Here is a 21,037-nt window from a genome sequence, read left to right on the forward strand (position 1 = left end):
TCTGCACACAGCCATGTTGATAATTAAGCTCAGTGCGCCTCTGGGAAATTATGCTAATGACTACCGACGTTTCTCGAAACGTTTGGCTTAAGGTGATCATGTACACAACAGCGGCTAAAACGCAACTCCCTAATAAATGTCCCCGAAAACGATTAAGGAGGGAGAGGGTCAGGGGACAATGGAGGGAGAACGAGATAAGTTTTCAAGGATTCCATGAAGTGCTTTGGTACAGAGTTGGTGTTTGCTAATGTGGTTCATTTAAAAGGACATTTCCAACCTCAGCTTTAGTGCCAGAACAAAACTGGCGAGTGCAGTTAGAAGTGACTGTGAGTTTCAGCAGCAGAGTAAATGAGGAGATTTGAAGTCAGTAACTGATGAACAATAGCTGCTGCTTCTAATAATAAGGGATAATCAATTTGTCGGGTGCAGCTTGTTTTTCGGTCGCCGTAAAGATGTGAGAGGAAACGGGAGTGCGTGCTCAGAATGGGGAGTTACTAGTTGGACTCCGAGTGGAAGGGACTTTTTTTTTTAAGAGAAGATGAAACCATTTTCTGTGGAAATGGTCCACTACTGTCAGGAGACAAAAAGCTGTTGACCTTGACCTACGACAACAGATAAAAGAGTGAGAGGGCAGAGAAGGAGAAAGCCGATGAGGAAATAAAATACAGGGAGTTGGGAGAGAGATTAGCGGGGCAATAAAATAGCTTCTGCTATCTTCAGAGTGAGCAGGCCTGCCGGTGGACCGGTCAATCAGCTCAGTTATAGGCCTGTTTATCACGGGCTCATTCACGCCACTCTAGAGACGGCATAGCTGGGTCCAGGACTTATGTAAATGTATGGTTTAGTCTCATACTCTTACAACACTCTCTTCTTCTGCATCTTGGAGATGATATCAAGATGATTCAACGCAGCTTTGATGATTCCCTGTGTGGTGCTCAACAATGATACAAACACACAACAGATACAACACTGAAGAAAGCAGTAACAGTACCAGAACATATTGGTCTTTATGCTCAGCTAGGCTAACCAGCTTTTGTCTCCAGCTTTATATTTAACATACAGGTGTATCAATCTAACGCTCAAGAAGGCAAATAAGGACATTTCCCAAATTGTAGAACTACGTTTGAAAGGGATAATAAGATGTTTGAGGCAACATTTGCAACGAGAGGAAAATGGAAATGCCTATTGCCTGTTGAGAACAAGAGAAGGGAAACAAAGCAAATTAAATAAACAACAAGAGAATGACAAGATGTCCAGAATAACAAGCAGTGAGTTGGACACGATTTCCGCAGCCTCCGAACAAGGACCACTTCAGCGTCTCCCAGCGCATGCTGAGCCATCGGAGCTCATGCTTATGACTGTGAATCACTATCCTGGGAGCACCGTAGCAATGACACATGAATCTCACGCGCGGCCATCTTAATTACTTTCACTTCCATATCACCATCTATTTTTTTCTAATGTTGCAAATCAATTTACACCTCAGACAAATTGCTTGTCCTTGACTTCCTCATCCCTTACGAGGCCACCCGCGGCGCACATGGGTGCGATGTGTCGGTGCACCACCTCACCAAACCGAATCTCTCCCACAATCCATCCATCCCACCACGCAGATTGAATTAGCACGAGAGACAAAGTACCTCACACGCATGGATGAGAAAATAAATAATCATAGCACGAGAGATGGAGTGGCGAATAGATTGCAGGCATCAATCAGGTGTGGAAAGTTACGCTCACCGTGACGACGGGGTGTTGTGTGAGGAAGCAATAACGCTTCGTCTGATGAAGCCTGAATGTCCCTGTGTGCTGCACGTGGATGGCTGTTAAAGGTGATGCCCGTGTGTGTGTGTGTGTGTGTGTGTGTGTGTGTGTGTGTGTGTGTGTGTGTGTGTGTGTGTGTGTGTGTGTGTGTGTGTGTGTGCATGTCTGCAGCCATGTGTCTGACATTAACTCGCTGACTGTGTTGACAGCCGACGGCCCCGAGGCTAAGTCCTCGAGCTACACGTCTCCTGGGTTCAGCAGCTGCCTCAGGTCCAATGGGGGAATGTCAGCCGGGAAAGTAGCAACAAACCGGTGACACTGTGCCACCACAGTTCACATCACATTAGTCGGGAGGATATGCCGCCATGATTAGGACACAAACCTTGATTACATGTCTTGTATGTATGCAAAGCTGATGGACGCTACTGAATGAGGAAGTGCTTTAACCTCAACTGAGTCAAAAGGTAGTTGGTTCATTAGAATAACCACAAAGAGACACAAAGCAACCACAAAACGACACAAAACAACCAAACAAAAAAAAAACACAAAGAGGCACAATATAACCAAAAGGAAACAAAAAGCAACAACGAGACACAAAACAACAACAATGAGATTCAAAACATAATACAACATGATACAAAACGACAACAAAGAGATGCAATAGACTACAAAAAAATAAAAAACAACAACAAAGAAAAGGAAACGAACAACAAAGAGACATGCATTGTTTATTGTCGTTGGTTATTTTTTATGTTACAAATAGCATATAGCATAGCAATATACAATATATTAATATTATTTAATATTAGACTATTTAAAGTTGTTTATTAATGACTAATGTGCAATTTATTCTTGCCGTGAATCTAGGCTGTAAATTTGCATCCAAACACATTTTTCTCATTTTGCAAATGTCCCCTTCTTCTTTAAAAAGTCTCTAAAATAATCGCCTGTAATAAACACATGCATGAAAACAGCAGGAGATGTAGTGAATCTCGCATATATATATACATTTATAACACAGTAACCACATTCGATAGAATACGCTGTAGAACTCATAACCCGCAGAACACCACATGTATAATGAAAAGTGCAAAATGCATGAATTCATGAGGTGAGCTTTGGACACGGTACTTATTTTCCAATTGACTATACAACACATTTTTCAAATTGGACGGGTTTCCTCCATTCGGGGGTTACAGAGCTCGCTCGGTACATTGATGACCCGGTAATTCAAAAAAATAAAATAAATAAATAGTAGCCCCACTACAAGAATTCACGTTGTGGTTTTAATGAATGTTGCATCCATAGACGCCTTGGCAGAGTGTTGTTTATGAAGCAGTGGAAGAGAGAAAGTGGATCAGTATGAATATGATGTGTACAAGGCTGCTGGAGACAAAAGAAGATCAGGCGCACCTGGGCACAGTAACTATATATGAGCTCCCATTAATCAGTGTGTGAGTGTGTGTGTGTGTGTGTGTGTGTGTGTGTGTGTGTGTGTGTGTGTGTGTGTGTGTGTGTGTGTTGCAAATATGTCTCTTAATGTTGCTTGTGTAGTCGGCACTTCGAACATCTGAAAATAATAAATGAATGTCCCTGTGTGTAAATCTTGATCTCTATCTGTGTGTGTGTGTGTGTGTGTGTGTGTGGTGTTGGATTGGGGAAGAAAAGGTAGACAGTACACAAAAGACGAATCTTCTGTTATCTGCTGTTGATTTACTGTATTTAGACCTAAATCATCTGATTTGTTCAAATTAATGGAAATTAATTCTGAAAAATGCACCTGATGTTTTTTGGAAAATGTGTAGTATTAAGGGGCTTTTATTTTTAGGTTTTATTTTTCATTAGTGTTCAAATCTCTTTTACGACCAAGAAGGCCGTAAAGCTTACCTTTGACTGCACGTCAATTTCATACAATAAAAAATACCATACAGAGTAAAAACTAAAGTCCCACATCAACAGAAGAGGTTCAATAGGCAGAGATAGTGTATACGGATAAATCCAGTCCCAGTCCACACAGGTGGTAAAACCCAGCCAATTATTCAACCTATATTGTAGGTGTTTTAGTTCAGCACCACAGAATCATCTGAGCACAGTGACATTTTTAGTGGAAAAGATTCGCGGCTGCTTCTACAGTGAAAAGCTCACTCTGAAATCGTCTCTAGAAAAAAAAAGGAGCGAAATAATATTTTGAAAAGCCTTTCAGTGTTGTTATTCTCCTCCTGTCGGCACTGAATAAGACATGGAAAGAAAACCATATAGCGGTATGTGGTCACCCAGCGCTCTACGATAGCACCTTACAACAGACCGAAGGAGCAGCTACGGTGTTAGCATAGCCTTCCTCCGATTGATCCCAACGCCATTCTAAGTTGTTCACTTATCATCTTACAGACAGACAAAACAAACCATGACTTCAGAGTTTTTACAAACAGTCGTCATTATGTTGTTGTTTTGGCATCCTTTTATACGTCTATTGCAATTAAATCACAACAAAATCGTAGTAATAAACCAGCCGATGTGTGTCTTGGTATTCACAGAGAATACAGTTCAGTGAAATTCACCGAGCATGATGATGATATGAACTCAGACAACGGTGTATCTGGGACTTCCACAACGTGTACAGAGCAGCAATAGCGGTTATTTCATTGCCCCCCTCCCTCCCCTTGTCAAGCCTGGGTGACGCCAATAAACATAAATGAAACAAAAGCTTGCGAGGCGAACATTCATTTTGCGTTCGGTGTGAACAGCACGGAGCAATACTGCTTTGGTATAATGACAATATATATAGAATTGTTTATTAAGAGTGCAGGTGGGGGGGTGGGGGGGGGGGGGGGGGCAGCATAATGAGTCCCTACAGGAGACGTGTGGTCCTGCTGGGCTGCTGTAATGAAGCTCTGTCCTGCCACCGCTCCCTGACCCACTGGCATTAAAATGAAAACCATTACCTTCAGCTTTCAACTCCGCCTGTGTGTGTGTGTGTGTCTGTGTGTGTGTGTGTGTGTGTGTGTGTGTGTGTGTGTGTGTGTGTGTTGGGAATGGGAACAGGAATGAGGTTGAGATTGAGACGGGTCGCAGCAGGAGATGCAGACCGGAGAGGACACCTACTGTATATGAAAAATATGTCTGGCACACCATTGACTTTGGCTGTAGTTTAGAATGTGTGTGTGTGTGTGTGTGTGTGTGTGTGTGTGTGTGTGTGTGTGTGTGTGTGTGTGTGTGTGTGTGTGTGTGTCTGTGTAAAGTAAAGCCAAATATGTAACTTTTTAGCTTTTACACACACTTTATTTCAGACACACACACTCACACACACATACGGCAGACTTAGAAGACGGCGTTGTAAAGAAGATCAGATGTTACTCTCAGTCACATTCCAGCAGAAGTCTCTAAAAAGTGCCAGGAGATCTTAACAGCTTTGCATTTGATTGTGTGTGCGTGAGTTTGTGCTTCTCGGCTAATCTCATCCTTGGCTGGATGCGTCTTATTAGGACTAAAGTGTTTTTGTTTGTTGTGGATTTCTGACAGAGTAAACAGCTTTTCCGATATGTGTGCGTGTGCATCTAGAGGCCATTGTTAAGAAGTGTAGAAATCCACAGCACCCCGAGGGAACGGGAAACAAAAGGGAGGCCTTTTGTCTTAATTCCCTACAAATTATATTTTTTGCGGACTGCCTGGTGTCGGCTGTAGCAGCGGCTGGTTTCTTTAATGGGGGTGCCGCTGGCTGGAGATCATGTGATCAGCAGATCTCTGGGATCAAGTTCATTACAAGAGATGGAGCACCACGGCGACCTGCCACAGATGAACCCTTTAGATAAGATGGTCTTCTTTCCCCTTCTGGCTCTACTTTCCTTTGTTTAGCTTTTCATTATAAGTCCTTCCTCTCTTCTTTCTGTTCTTGTTTTAAAGGTTGAATGGAGGAATTAATGAATGACTAATTAGCAACATCCAGTAATCAGAAATCTTCCCTAAATCACTATAGCTATTAACACGTAGTGTTTCTGGTGAGACTCCTGGGATTTAATAAGGCAGTGGGTGTTTTTGCACAGCTCACACGTCTACTGTGGGTTTTATGGCCGTTTAATGAATCGTGCAGAAGTTAGTTAGGCTCTATGTCAACGTGGGATCAGTGGGAGTAAAGGTGACGACTGAAACACCTTCATAAACGGATTTACTCTCTTGATGAACTATGGTTGATATATGGCACTCATACAGGAGTGGTTTTCATACACACTTGGGGTAACTGGTGGCCGTGGGGACTTGGACTGAAGTGATCCATCGGGATCATGTAGATCTGATTCCCAAAGATGAGATTTAATTAGGGTCACCAAAAAAATAGAATATACAATAAAGAGTTTCCCCTACAGTCTTTTATCTAACATTTATATCTTTATCTGTGAGTGTTTCTATTGTTCTGATAACTGTAGAATACTACTCACTAACAGCGAAGCTAATATCAAAAACTAACAAACTGTCTGTTTAACTGGCAGTAAAAATGGTCAGAGACGTTTTATTTATGCACAAAATAAATGTACAGATAAGCTTATTGTGAATTGGGTCATGATAGTTTGTCACTTTTAAAAAGTAGGTCCCCAGAAAACCAGCTGTGGATGACTTCGGTTTGTGTTCTCGTTCTGGGACTCAGCCTATTCTTTTAAACCACTTTGCTCTTGCATCTCTTCCATCTTTAATGAGCTGCTCCCTTCCTCCCTCTGCCGACCGAGAGCGCCACACACAGGTGCACAAACGCACACACGTCTTAATGACACCTCCTGAAGCGCCGCCCATGCTAATGGAGCAATAAGGGACTTCGGCAGCTTCCCTCAACCTCATGGCTTCTGTCTCTCTCCTCCGATCGATCACATGCTTTCAGATCTGTAAACGACGGCTTAGGTAACAAGAACGGCAAGAGGGGTAATGAAGAAGACCACCGATACACATGGGACAGCAGCGCTAATGTGGTGAAAGCATTTCCTTGGTTACAGCAGCCTTCATGAAAGCAGTCAACCCCCCCCCCCCCACACACACACACACACACACACACACACACTCACATGCCAGTGTGTGTGTGTGACATCTGGCCCTTCTTGGGAACAGAGTCTTGGTGACTCACTCTCCTTTATTTAATCCTCCGTCCTCTCCCTCTGTGACTCACACACATGCAGGGTGTCAGTGGTCAGGGTCAAAGGGTGACCTCCGGTCATTCAGGCGTGACCCCGGAGCTTAATCACACATACTTATTGTTTCGCCCTCTGAGCATCTATCATGGCAAAACTGACGGGCTGAAAGACATGAGGGGAAATCATCAACGCTGGAAACTTAGGAAATGCTCATTCAGAAGTAGAGCCCAGAATAACAATTTTATATATATATATATATATAAACATATAAAATTGTTTATTCTGGGCTCTACTTCTGAATATACATGGGACAGCAGCACTATATATATATATATATATATATATATATATATGCTGTATTGTTATGACAAATTGAAATACCTTTTACAGATTCAGTATCCTGATCTGCAATTTTGCTGACAGCTTTCTTATTCTTCTCAAGTATTTCACAGACCTTAATGGCTTCATGAATCATTTATTGAATTGTATGTCAACACTCACTCACACACACACACACACACACACACACACACACACACACTAGTGGGTGTATGTCCGGTATAATTGCAAACACCACAGTTTTCTGATCGGTTGCACCCCCCTGGTTTGCCCTGTGTGGTTTCAAAGCTCCATTATTTTTTACAAATACACAAACAGAAATGTTGATTGTCCTTCAGTCCCAGCGATAACAGCGAGCTGATAGCTGGGGTCAGCGTGAGAGGATGGCTGAGTGATCGTGATAACAACAAGGTGCAAGATGTGCTTATTGCAGGAAACATTTTCAGATTTAGAGTTTTAGGGATACTAGGAGTTCCAGAGTTGAAACCAGTGTGACTATATGCATGACTCAGTGGATCCACTGAACAGATGGGTGTTAAGGTGGAGGTCTGGGGGATCAAACACATCAGCCTGGCTTCAGAAATATCCCTCCACACATGACACTCAATGTGTGCAGAAATCCACTGGTTGACCACTCAACTGGCACGGCAAGTTGTTCGCATGCTATCAACTATCATCCATTATGCTGTTATTCCCCCCCAGAAGCTGGTCCCATATCTGTTTGTATCGATGAACACACTGCTCAAGGTTAAGTTTCACCACTTGGATTTCTGCAAGCGATAGACTCACATTTAGTTTCTCTCTCTGGTAAAAATGTCACAATGTGGTCATTAAAGTCGAGCTGAAACTGCATCAATAATAACTATTTCCCATATCGTCACGTATTTGAGTGAAATGGGCAGGCGGGAGATAACGTTCAGCTACTCTCAACACAAAGAGCGCAGCCACTTGGTTGTCCCTCTGTCTGTGGGAGGATGAATAGGCAGAAGACAAAGCCAGGTGCAAAACTGACTGGTCATGCTTTAATAACAAGGCAGAGTCCTTGTTATTAAGACCTTAAATCAGCACTTAGCTCTTCTCTGTGCACAAACATCCCCTTAAAATCCCAAAAAGCATCTCATGCATGAAAACCCCCCAGTTAGAGGATGGTGACACTGCAAACCAAGAAATATGCTGCATTTCTATTATTACAGGCCCTCGTGACCCTTTACACCCACACACAATAAACTCACTCTCCACATTAACACTGTGCTGGGTTCATTGTGTCAAATGATCATGATAACTGGGGCGTTCCTCACACGGAGACTGGTTAACATCTCCAGTGGTTAATATATTGACAGCTTTATCACCGAGCAACAGAAGAAACCCCTCCTCCACCTCTCTCTGACACACACACACACACACACACACACACACACACACACACACACACACACACACACACTGTCCCTTTAAATGTAATGGTGCTGTGTCTAATTTAAGGGGTTTGACAGACAGCGTTTTAATGACCCGGCGCCTGGGTGAGGACTTAAGCTGACAGAAGCATCTATAGGGGTTCTATCATGTCAGGGAGAAAGACTTTAAACAGTCAAATAAACATCTATGGAGAGCGGGATAGGGGGTGTTACTATTATCATACCATTAAATCCAGCAGCTATAAATAACCGGTGAACACAAACAAAATGCGACGCATTTACAGCGAGACACTAGAAACCGAGTCAGGCCTTCTCACCCGACCTCAGCATAACGCCATGGCACTCTGGGAGTACTGAGTAGCGTGTAATGAGAATAACCGCGCCGCTTTAGTCATGAAATGCCTAATTATCCATTAGCATGCACTAAAAAGCAGCCACGAGACCATCACTGTCTCTGCTCCACAATCCCCCTCTGAGATGATACAATACAGCACAGACTCAGAGGACCCTCGCTGTGGGGAGAACCGTCGGCCTATCAGATGTCTCCTTCCACAGTTCAAAGCCCAGCAATGAGACCACAATAAAGGTTTCTCTTTCATAGCGCTGGTCCAGCACGGCCACACCAACTGCGGCTCATTTTGTGGGTTAATTAGAGTTGAACTGTCCACTGTTTATAAGAACGCAGCCATATGTAGTGCAGTTTATGCTCATCAACACTTTGTGTTCAGTAGAATGGGCTTCAGCTAAACACACAGATATACGAACACAAACAAATACACACAATCACTTGTGCACATGCACTGGTTAAATGCTGATTGTGCTCCCTGTCATCGGCAATTTTCCTCTCTCTCTGTTTTGGGCTAATTAAGCAGCACAATGTGGTGCACATCTCGGCTAATGAGAGGTGATGTGCTGAGACTGTCTGTGCCAAAAGGAATCGGTATAATTAGAAAAGATAACACAAATCTACGAGTGAGTCAAGATGATGATGTTGTCCCAAAAGAGGAGTTCTCCTTTTATTTTCTGTCACATCCACAGGAAGGTCAAAGGTCAGGTTTGGCTGCAGCGAAGCACCATGGAGGACCAAGGACACATCAGCAGTAAGGATGATCTGAACCTGAGCCATGTGGTCGAGGGAGAGTGCACCTCTCTGCTCACTTTCTGCCCTCCAACAGTTCAACTGGTGTGAGTTTACACTGAATACATTTGCATGCATTAGCGTTGACATTTGCAATTGTGGGGCACTGACGTGGAGTTTGGATTGTACCGGGTGTGTGATTAGTTTATTGATGTCTGCGTTTGGAAACCACTGAGTGTGTGTTTAGTCGGTAATGACGGTGTCATTTTGCGGGAGCAGAACCAGACAGAAGGTGCTGCCGGACCGATGCATCAGAGGTGAGAGACCCTGTCAGCGGTGTCAAGCATTGAACAGCGAAAGACAAACTGAATATGCAGACCTGCACTCAGAGATCTGGACAGCAGAGCGTGGAGGATGTGTGAACTAAATATCACGAGAAAACCATCTGTATAGCCACTGTGAAGGACCGGCCAATTATTTGCTGGCTAGATTCTATGTGAAACAAACCAACTAAACCCAGTCATACCTGACAGTGTGGCGAGCACAGAGTAACGTTGTTAACCCTCACTTGCCAAAATTCTATCAAGCCAGTTGCCTTAAAGACATCACTAAGTACAAGTGGTAAAACTATTGTTGTGATACATTTATAAAGTAGTAGAATGAGTAGAAAAGACTCATAAAGTCAACAAACAAGATCATTAATTTCAGTTATACAGCAATATGTTACTTTAAATTTGCTAACTTGAGCTAGCATTAGCCACCGTAAGCTACTGGTCATACCAGACCTAGTGAGCTTTTCTCACTTTATCAGATTTGTACCCAATGTTGCATGCTGTGAGGGTGCATGTATCTTAAGACATCATCAGACTGCGTTTATGTATTTCAGGATGGGCTGATTGGGTGATTCTTGTCCCAGCCGGGACTTGAATTTGCAACCACGGCCTCCGGATCAGCACACAGCGTGTTGTAGATGTGAGAGAAGGCAAACTCATAAGATGCTGGTCCACGGGGCTCATGAGGCTTCCTACACAAAGAATCAGTTGGCTATGACTTATTACAGAGGAATAAAGGAGAAAATGTATGCCCAATGTAAATTTCATCCATCCGATCAGGCTAGTTTCGGGTCGATACTCTGTAGTCTGATCCCAGGTTTATGCAGAAAGTATCAACACCAGCTACCGAGTCCCGAAGCCCCCGTGTCCAGCCCTATAAATACACCCAAAAATGCACAACCATGACTCCTACATTACCCTCCCTCACTAAGTAAATATGACCAGTGTGCCCAGTGCAAGCCAAAGCATGTCTGTGTTCTTCCATCACCCACATCACTGCCCATGCACATCTCATGCCCAGCCTGTACGCACCCAATGTACCATCTGCCTTGGCAGTCAACTGCACCAGACCAGGCCAGACCATTGCTCCGAAGAGGGCTGGGTCGGCGATGGGGGATGCTCCGGATGCTCTTCAATCCAGCTGCAGCCTGTTGGCAATGTCACGGCATGCCCCTGGATTAATGAGTGCGCCACCCCACCCACCCACCCGCTCTGCTTGCTCCTTGGGCTGCTGTCCCACTATCTGTATGGAGCCTGCCAAGCCCATTATCCATGCACGGTTTAAGTCAAAATGCCACACGCTCACTAACTGATCGATGGGGTCTTAAACAGTGGGGAGCCATTCAAACAAGGAGTGGGGGGGGAGGGGGTATTTGCATGTGTGTGTGTGTGTGTGTGTGTGAAGGTTTTCTTGCTTGCTGCCATCTCATCTTTCCCAACCGTCTGCATGGATTTAGGCGGCTGGCCTGTGGGCCAGACTCTATCGATTAGAAGCAGCCAACCAATCATGCTGACAGACAGCTGGGTGGAGAGCACACCTTGGCTTTTAAGCGTGCTCCCCTCCGTGCCCATGGTGGAGTTGAAAGCTGAGAAGACGTAGTAAAACACTGCAACAAACGCGCGGTGGCACCCAGCAGGCAGCCACTGTAACCTTGTGTATCTGCATAATGAGACAGACAAAGACACAGACAACCTCAAGCAGTCGCAACACACACTTGAAGAGACCAAAACAATGGTTCTTTATTCAAGCCTACGCTCTTTTCCCCGTGTCCTGTGTGTGTGTGTCTCCACTCTACCAGCAGGCTGAGTCGCAGCTTAGAAAGATACTCACAGAGGAAATGCAAATGACCTTGTCTCATCTCAAAGCAAACAGTGGAAATTAAATTAAGGCTCCCTGCGACTTGGGAAGTGCTGTTTCCTCAGTCTTGTTGGTTACATGTGTGCATGTGTTTTCAGTGTGTGTGTGTGTGTGTGTGTGTGTGTGTGTGTGTGCGCAGGTAGCCAGACTGTCAGCAGTGGATGCTCTTTAAATCTCGTTAAGCCCTATTTCACTCCTGAAATTCTTTCAACTTGTGTGAATAATAATCAAATTTAGCCGAAGCAAATACCATTTCCAAAACAATGTGTTGCAGTAGAGTTTGGTACCATGTAGCTTTATCTTTATTTTCTGTGTGTGTGTGTGTGTGTGTGTGTGCTGTCTGTGGATCCAGCTCTTTGTCTGGCCTGTTCCATTGACACAACCGCTAATAGGAACTCACAGCAGTTTAATAATTCACACCGAGGTAGGCGGCTACAGTAAACTGTCAACAACACAAGCTCCTACTGAAATCCCATTAACTGCCAATGAATGATTCCCATATTACATCTGTCCCAGCTTTTATGTACACACACACACACACACACACACACACACACACCAAAGACACATGTGCACATGTATCACACTTCCCTGCAATATTCCTAATAGCCCAACGCTGAGCTGGATAAACCTGCAGGTCTAGCGGGGCTCCGAGGCACTTTCCATTATTAGAGCGGTGAAATGGAGACCCTATTGGCCTTTGGGACGGGGTGCTAAGCCCAGGGACATTATGATAATGTGGGTTGTATGCGGAGTCGATGCCATACAGGCTGATGTGCTGTCTGGCAATAACATCAGCCTGGCTACAGGTCAGACTGGCTCCTTCTTCATCCAAACATTTCTTCCAATCTTATCAGATTTAATGTCCTCTGTGGCATATTTGCTTCTTCAAGGTTTGCCAGTGATTTGTTATTATTGGTGTGGGGAAGTGAAGCGGCAGCGTTGAGGGCGGAGGGAAGACATTCATGTCAGATCTTATCTGAATTGCATATATTTGAGTATGCATTGCACATGGTGAAGTGTTGATTTAGGTCGAATGAAATGTTGGATAAATCTATAAAATTCCAATTTAATTTATTTGACTATTGAAATTGAACGACATTATCATTCAATTTAATATTTATGAATCAGTTTTCTCGCAAAATTTTTTTCCAGGTAATGGAGACTGCAGGAATTCACTGCTCGCATCCAAGAAATAGTCCTACAAGTCACCCTCAGTGAGCCACACATGAGTGATTATGCTAAGCTAGGCTAAATGATTCATATTGATCAGACAGATGTGAGTGTGGTATTGATTTTCTCATCCAACCTTCATCAAGATGACAACAAAATGATTAAATCAGTGGTCTCATAAAAGTAGTATAAAGAAATGGTCCAATTATAGAGAGGCAGGCAATTAATAACTGGTTGATCGTTGGATATTCATCTATGTTACAATACATGTTTAGATATAAAAAATCCCTAGTTCTCCAGTCGTTCTACAAATTGGGCGGCACGATGACGAGAAATCAGACAGAAATGTTCATTATCAGTCGTTCCGGGCCAGATCTGTTCATTCAAACTGGAAAATTGTCTATCTCAGTTCCTGATATTAAAAAAATAGTCCCATGACAGAAGATAAACAATGAAATGCCATATATTACTTTATGCCCCCAGTGCTGTGGAATATTATTTCATTTTAGCAGACGCAGCTTTTCCTCAGTGTTTCCACATGGGGTGCATCTGCACAACAGCCTTTAACAACCAGTAGGGAGTGGCTCTTTGTCTGTCTGTCTGCTGCCTTTCAGCTGGATGTGTCACACACACACACACACACACACACATGCAGTCACACTTGCACACACTGAAAGGCTCCTCTCGCAGACAGTAGACAGTCCCTATTTGTCAGCGGCGGAGATTATACCTTTCATCAGCAGCAGCGCAAAGCTGATGTGAAAGCTATATGGATTCCTGTTATCAAACATGTAACCGCCCCGATGCCCCTGGTTGCTCAAGTGGAAAACTGAAAATGTTGTGGGATCCCTTCATTCCCCTTTTGATCTCTTTAAGGTAGATTAAGATACTTTAAAATCCCAAACTGGCAGTACCGAACACTTTGGCAAAACCTTTTTCATTTCCAGTAATTGCGAACCGGGAACAAGCTATTAAGAAGCTGCAGCTCAGCGCTGAAATTGAATGCGTTTTATAGCGTAAGCACCTGCTTCAGGAGCCAAGAAATGTCACTTTAATACTGTCCATTTACTGTAACTAACTGCTGCAATTGAGATAATGGAGCAGAGTTGCAGGGGCAAGTAAACGGCTACCATCACAACCCATAATCTCCCCGCAAAGATGCCAAACTTGTTTTTCTAAGCTGATACTGAACAGTCACACTGGCTTTCAATTTGTCTTCAGTATCTCCACAAGGGCGTTTACACAGTTTCCAGTCTAATTTCATTTTAGAGTCCGTAGAAGGAATCTTAATGTACCCTGCAGACCCAGACTGGTTTGGAAAATACGATTCCGACCTCCGGACCAAGTGAGATCCGGAGCCCTATACGCACACACGAGCCCTAAAAAGAGTGTTAGGGTTTAGAGTAAAAAAGGAGCACACTCTGGTGATGTGATGCTTGGATGTGGTTATCCTGCCAACCAAAGCTGTTGGAGCCGTAAAGAAGCCAGGGTTAAACTAACACAACTGCCACCCTGCCGGGTTGCTGGAGGGTTTTGGTGACCCGGTCAGATCACATGACCTTTTCCCTCTCTGTTACAGTTCACAAATCTGTCTGCTCTCTGGCCCGGGGCTGTTGGGCATTTGTCACCGACGCCGCCAAAGCTTGCTTTGGAGCAAACATGCAGAGCACGGGGCCGCTGCCCCGTCAGCAACCTCCGCCCACGGGTGGCTGCAGCATGACATTAGCAGGCGTCTTTATTAGCGCTATTAGGACGCGAGGCGTGTTTTTCACATAATATGAGGTTGGATTGATGATGATGACGATGCTCGGCGTGGAGATCGTGTGTCGACGAGGGCTTCATTTCCATAATGAACCCTCGGTGCCTCTTTGATGAGCGTTGACAACAACAACAAAACGAGCCAGTCCGGTAAATGACTCCCTCCATCAGCACTTTTTGTTTTTTCCTTGGGTTCCTAGTTGAACAAATCTAACAGAAGTTTTAAGGTCACCGCTTGCAGCCACAACTATCTAGCCTAAAGCTCCCTGTCAAAGAAGACAAAGCTCCGTCTCTCTCCCATACATATCCTCACCCCTCCCCAGCTCCAAGCAGCCTACCTTCTAGCTTTATTGCCGGAGAGCGACTCTGGCTAGATGAGATCCCCACACAGCTTAACATCTGGCCGCTTTGCCGCTGATGCCCTCATAAATAAAAGATAACTCCTGCCTACCGCGCACAGTCACACTCGTATAAATCATGTATATGGATTTTCACTTGGCTTTCACTCTCTCTTTCTCTTACAGTCCCTCAACCACCCTCCTTCATTCTGCCGGCCTCCTTTTCCCCGTAATTCTTCCTCTCTTCCCTCCTCTGTCTTTACAACCCAGCATGAAGTCGGCCAGACAAAAGGAAGACGGCAGGTAATTAGAAGCTCCATGACGGTGGGAAGAGGAGCCACCTTGTCCTTGTCCTCCTCTAATTCCAAATCATTACAGCTCACTCGGAGGCCAGCCTGTCTGAGGACTGCTATTTGCACTCCAGGTAGCTGTTGTCTGCAACACACCTGTAGCCCTGAAATTACAGTTTGAAGTGACATTAATATAAATGTGGACAGACGGTGTGACACATGAATCCATCATCCATAAGTGCATTCACCTTAGGGACCCATCAAGGTGGCAATGATGGCAGACTTAACACTCAATGATGAGATTAAAGTCCAGCTGAAACAGGTTTTAAAGATATTTTTCATTTCAGCTCGACTTTAATGGCAACAAAAAGCCAAAGATAAGACGTTTTCAGATCATTAAACCTTTGCAACCAACTGATCTATCATGATGCAATGGAAGATACTGTGTAAACATGCAATATACAGTATGTGTCAATAGAGCAAACTCTCATAAAATACCTTCAAAGTAGTCCAACAGTCTTTTATAGGCTGTCCCCTTTAAAGGGGCATTCCACAAAATGTACACGTGAAGTTTAGCACTCACTAAAAATGATTATTATCTCTGCCTGGGCTTGAGACCTAAAACTTTTAATCCTGATACACCAATAAAATATGACCTGCCAATTGCGATTTTCTTAGCCAGAACTATAATTGACAGCAAGGCTCGGAACAACTGTGACGTTACTGTCACCAGTCATGGCTGATCAGCTGAAAACCGCTGAGTTTTGATAGGCAGCGGGTGGATCGGTCCATCTCTAAGTTTTAGAGGAGGCATCGAGTTGCATTATGGGATCATGCATTTTTAGAAATTGAACCACACTTGGCACTTGTGCTGCTTTCATTTTGACCATTCTTTGTCAAATCTGTTTCTTTAGAGTCCCCCTAAATGCCTGGAGCTGTTAAAGGGTTAAAGTTAATCCCTGACTGGTCGCTTGTAGTGACAAACCCAAAGGATTATTACCTCTCAGTTCTATGGAGCTTTATAGCAACTTTCAGCTCTTTCTGTTTGGATTTCCAGATCAAAATGTTACTGTTCAGATTGTCTCTCACCGCATCACTCTTCAGCCTCAAAGGGAAGCTCTCTGAAGTAAAACGCTCTGAAAACCCTCTGTACACTACCAGCAGTAACAGCATATTATCTAACAATGTTCCGCATCAACATATCATACGTGATTCAATTGTTGTTTTTTTTAGCATTTAATAACTGCATTCAAAACAACTGTATCAGTATATTCAGGGAAACTCAGTGCTAAGTGTACTGAAGCTGCAAACTAAACCGAACCCTCTTTAAAAAAAACAACGTTTCCACTACAGAAGAAGTTTGCAGGATGTAATATTTTCACGGTTCAGGGGCTCAGAGTTGAAGAGCAGCAGCCATCAGGACATATTACATGTCCATTACAAAATTGGATCTGTGATTTTCAATTGCTGTTGTGAAAATGAGGTCTGAGTAATGTGGCCTTGCCAATAACAGCACAGCTTTATTAATGTTCAGTGAGATACTTTATTGGCGCCTGAGGGGGACATTCTTTTCCCTTGTCCCCCCCCCCCCCACACACACCATATTATTGTCGGCATGGCGGCATCGTGTGTCAGGTCATGAAGACACAACGCAGACAGCAGCGTTCGGAAGAGATTAATAAAATGAACCTGGTGATATAGATTGCCGGAGCGGAGCTGCAACAGATCAACAGATGGAGCCACGGACAACTTTCTGTCTGTGTGTTTGTTAGGAGACGAGCGGCTACGCGGCCTGATGGCAGGTGAACACTCGAGCGATCAGCAGATATATTTAATCCCTGAAGACAGGAAGTCCAAATCAGCTTCAACTGAAAAAAAAACCTAATTACGTCAAGTCTCCTTTGGCTGATGATAAAGGATAATTACTTTTTTATTCCCCTCGCTAAGGCCGAATACGTTCCCTCAGATGTGGCGACGTAACCTTTAACGAACACGGCATGATTGATGAGGCGCCTCGTTTCCCCCTTCCAAATGATTGGCGATCACTGTTTCCCCCTCCTGACACACACACACACACACACACACACACACACACACACGAATATATCTATCCATCCTCTCGACCGGCTACAAACAAGTTTGTGCGTGACACTTGAAAAAAGCAAAGCATCTCATTTCGGGACTTTCATTACTCATATCATCTGATACTTACATCTGCGGTGCTCGGAGACAGAATACAATTACAGAGGAAGGAGAGAGGGCTCTGCTTTATCTGTCCCGGGAATGAGACGCATTCACATCCACAATGACCGTTTCTGACAACAGTGTCAGCCACAGACAATACCCTGCCATATCTATCTGTCTCCGGTGGAGAGATACTTGGACAGTGGGAGCCGGTGATGAATGAGACATCGCCCGGCGTCTGATACATATTTCTCATTTCCAGGACAAACAATACAGACGTCTGGAATGAATAACGGGGACAAAGGCGGCGCAACTCGCCTGGCAGGCAGAAGGAAATACAAAATGTATACATGAGGAGACGCTTGCTCTGATTCCTTAAAGGTCAATGGGTCAAAAGCATCGAGGAAAAACCAGTATGTGGGTAGAAAACCATTGGGGTCACTTTCTACCCGTTTTTGGTGTTTGGTGTTAAACTAAAATATAGTGTGCAACTTTGATAAAAAATACATTTAAAACATGAACTTATTGTGTTTAACACCGGGTCTAAATAGTCACATTCTAGTTTAACCAACAGTAATAAAAGAATGTGTGTTTTGGTTGGTGAGTTGTAATCCCTAAGTAAAACGCAATATCGCAGCAACGCATCCTCTGAGAGGTTATTCTTCCTGACCTCCTTACATTAAAATCATCATTTCGGCTTAAGGAAGCCTATTAACTCGTACGTCCAGCTTGACAGTAAATTAAATGAGACAGCCCCCCTCCCCCTTTATCCTAACAGCTTGTGTGAATTCCTGGGAGACTACAGAGCAAGTGTACAGTACATGTCCGTATCTGGTGCCGGCGCTTCAACCCTGACACTTGACAAATGTGGTGTTCCCCTCTTAACCTGGTTACCAGCAGGTTTTCCAATGACAGCAGCCATTCGCTGTTTAATGCCACCGAAAGCCGATTATGTCTTTCCAGGGTGCATTCTCCAGTCGACAGAGATGGATGGAGATTATAAACTAAGGGCACTGGCCGAGAAGCACATTTTTTAAAAGGTTAGGAAAGACATAAAAAAATAGCGGTTAAATATCTCAGCATCCAAGGTCAGCAAAGTCAAGGTGGAGGAGATGATACGAGGGAGCGAGGCAGGTTATTGGTGCTTCATCCCGCAACACCTGTCCAGGATGCTTTTATACGATGGAGGTAAATCTCCCTTTTTTGCAGTTTTGTCATGGTCATTGTGAATTATGAGCCGCAAAGAGAACGAAAGGAAAAGGGACAATGAAACCGTGATAGATCGAACGCAGGAGGGATGTTTATTCTCAGTAGAAGGGTGCCATCCAGCAGGTGCAGTGTGTCCTGAGTGGCTGTACTTAAGGAGGTAATTCGATCTGTGCAGAATGGATGACAAGGTCGCTGACCAACCTCCTCTTTGGTTAGTCTGGCTCCAGGTGAGCTATGAGCTGTAAACACAGATTCCTATCAGGGATCAATACGGGCTAATCAAAGGATAATAATCACCGTGGCCGGGAGCCGTTTCCTCTGAGGGGGTGTCCAACCGCTTCATTCTTCTGCCGGTTGTTTAGTGTGAATGTTGCACCACCACACATTCAGCCGAGACAGTATCAGTTCCCGGAAAAAAAAAAGCACTGGCGAACTCTTTCAACCGAATGTTTGCCAACAGTGTCCTCTCTGGGAAATCCAATAATCACATTCCTCCTCTCGTTTTGTCTCTCGGCCATTCTCAGTTTCTGGAAGGCTCCATTCAGAGGCCATTCTGGGTAATCCTGAAAGGCTTCAAACCCTTGCCTGCGCTCCTCAATGGCTGAGAACAGGCCGGCCCGGGCTTTCTCTGGGTAACACAATTAACCACGGAGCGTCCGGGCCCGGCCTCCTTTCGCATTCAGCCTGTGTTTGATGGCCAGCCAGCCCCATGACTCCATCCACGCACAACTACCAGCCTATTGCCATGCAAAACAGCAAGCTTCTTCTCCAGGCCCCGCACCATCTCACACCACCGCCGAAAAATAGAGGTCCCCCTCTTTAGCCCTGCTTTGTCCCCCAGTTACTAATGCGTGTAATTTTTGTGCGAATGAGGAGCGGAGACTGTGAGCAAACACACCTCTTTCAGCCGGAGCCATTATGGGATTTGGCCCATATGGTGGGAGGAAGATTTGTAATTGTGGCCCGCTGGGAAAACAGCGGGAAAGACAAGGGGTTGAGGAGAGCGGTGTGAGATGGGCTGAGCAGTTTGTGGCATTCGCTTTTAAATACAAAGCCCCAAGAAAAACAAGAATTTGTGGTCACACAACTCAAGAAAGAGCTGCCAGACTTTGTGTTTTTGTGAAAACGTCTCCCGTAATACCCATTACTTCAAGCTCCAGGACGAGAGAACGTTGCAGGAAGTATGCAATAAATGAGAAAGCTGAGAAAGAAATGCTTCAGTCCCTATCGTCCTTCTGAATGAACCATATGGAGGTTTTTTTTAGGTTTGAATCTTCAAGCAGCTTCCACGTTAAAAGAAGGCTGTCCACTGTTCACACGTGTTTCAAAACGCTATTTCAGGCTCAACGACAGAGCGAAGAGGACGGGCATATAAAACAGACATGCCTTCAGTGAGGGGCCGAGACAGCTTTATATGATTAGAATTGACTGGCACATGGTGCAGGACTCCACACCCACCCATAATGGGTATTGAAGACCCCCCTGAGAGGGCAGTCAGAGGCCTCCCTCAATGAATGAGACAGGTTTGTGAAAAAGCATATAAGGCGTCTGTGTGCGTGTGTGTGTGTGTGTGTGTGTGTGTGTGTGTGTGTGTGTGTGTGTGTGTGTGTGTGTGTGCGCTGTCCTTGTACCCGGGTGCCGGTCCCCAATTCCAATTCTGTTAGCTCCTTAAAGAACACTCAAACCCTCCTCGCCAAACCCCCGCCCTCTCCTCGATAGGCATGGAAATAAATATTTATCACAACAGAGGAATTGAGGAAGGCGGACAGAGAGACAGGAAAACAGGGACACGGAGAGAGAGAAGGGAGAGAGGGAGAGAGAGAGTCTTGTGGTTACGATGACAACAGCTTCCCACTTGGCAGAGGACAGAAACTGATGGAAATGGAGCAGAATAAAAAACAATTAGGAACCAGCTAAGGAGCTGCGAGTGTGGGAGAGAATGAATGTAGCAGCTGAAGCCTCACAATGAACCCACGGTGGTGAGAGCCCGTCTGGGTGATATGCAACCCTCCACTGAACTCCACTGAGTTTTGATCGCTAAAAAATGTCAAGTCGCAAGTCACTTTCCATTCAAGTCCTCCCTCAAGTCCAAAGGAGGAATTCAAATGGTCCTTCCCAAGGAGGCTATCACAATGCTTACTGTGCTGTATTTAATAATGTCAGGAAGGCGAGTGACATGGACTGTATGTAT

At 44.5% G+C, this 21,037-nt stretch overlaps 1 protein-coding gene across 1 annotated transcript in view; it reads right to left on the reverse strand.

Annotated features, from left to right (window-relative positions):
• Positions 1–21,037, reverse strand: part of lhfpl7 (LHFPL tetraspan subfamily member 7) — an 88,269-nt gene that overhangs the window by 9,591 nt on the left and 57,641 nt on the right. The window lies entirely within an intron of this gene.

Source organism: Eutrigla gurnardus, assembly GCF_963514095.1.
Source record: "Eutrigla gurnardus genome assembly, chromosome: 15".
Taxonomy (NCBI): domain Eukaryota; kingdom Metazoa; phylum Chordata; class Actinopteri; order Perciformes; family Triglidae; genus Eutrigla; species Eutrigla gurnardus.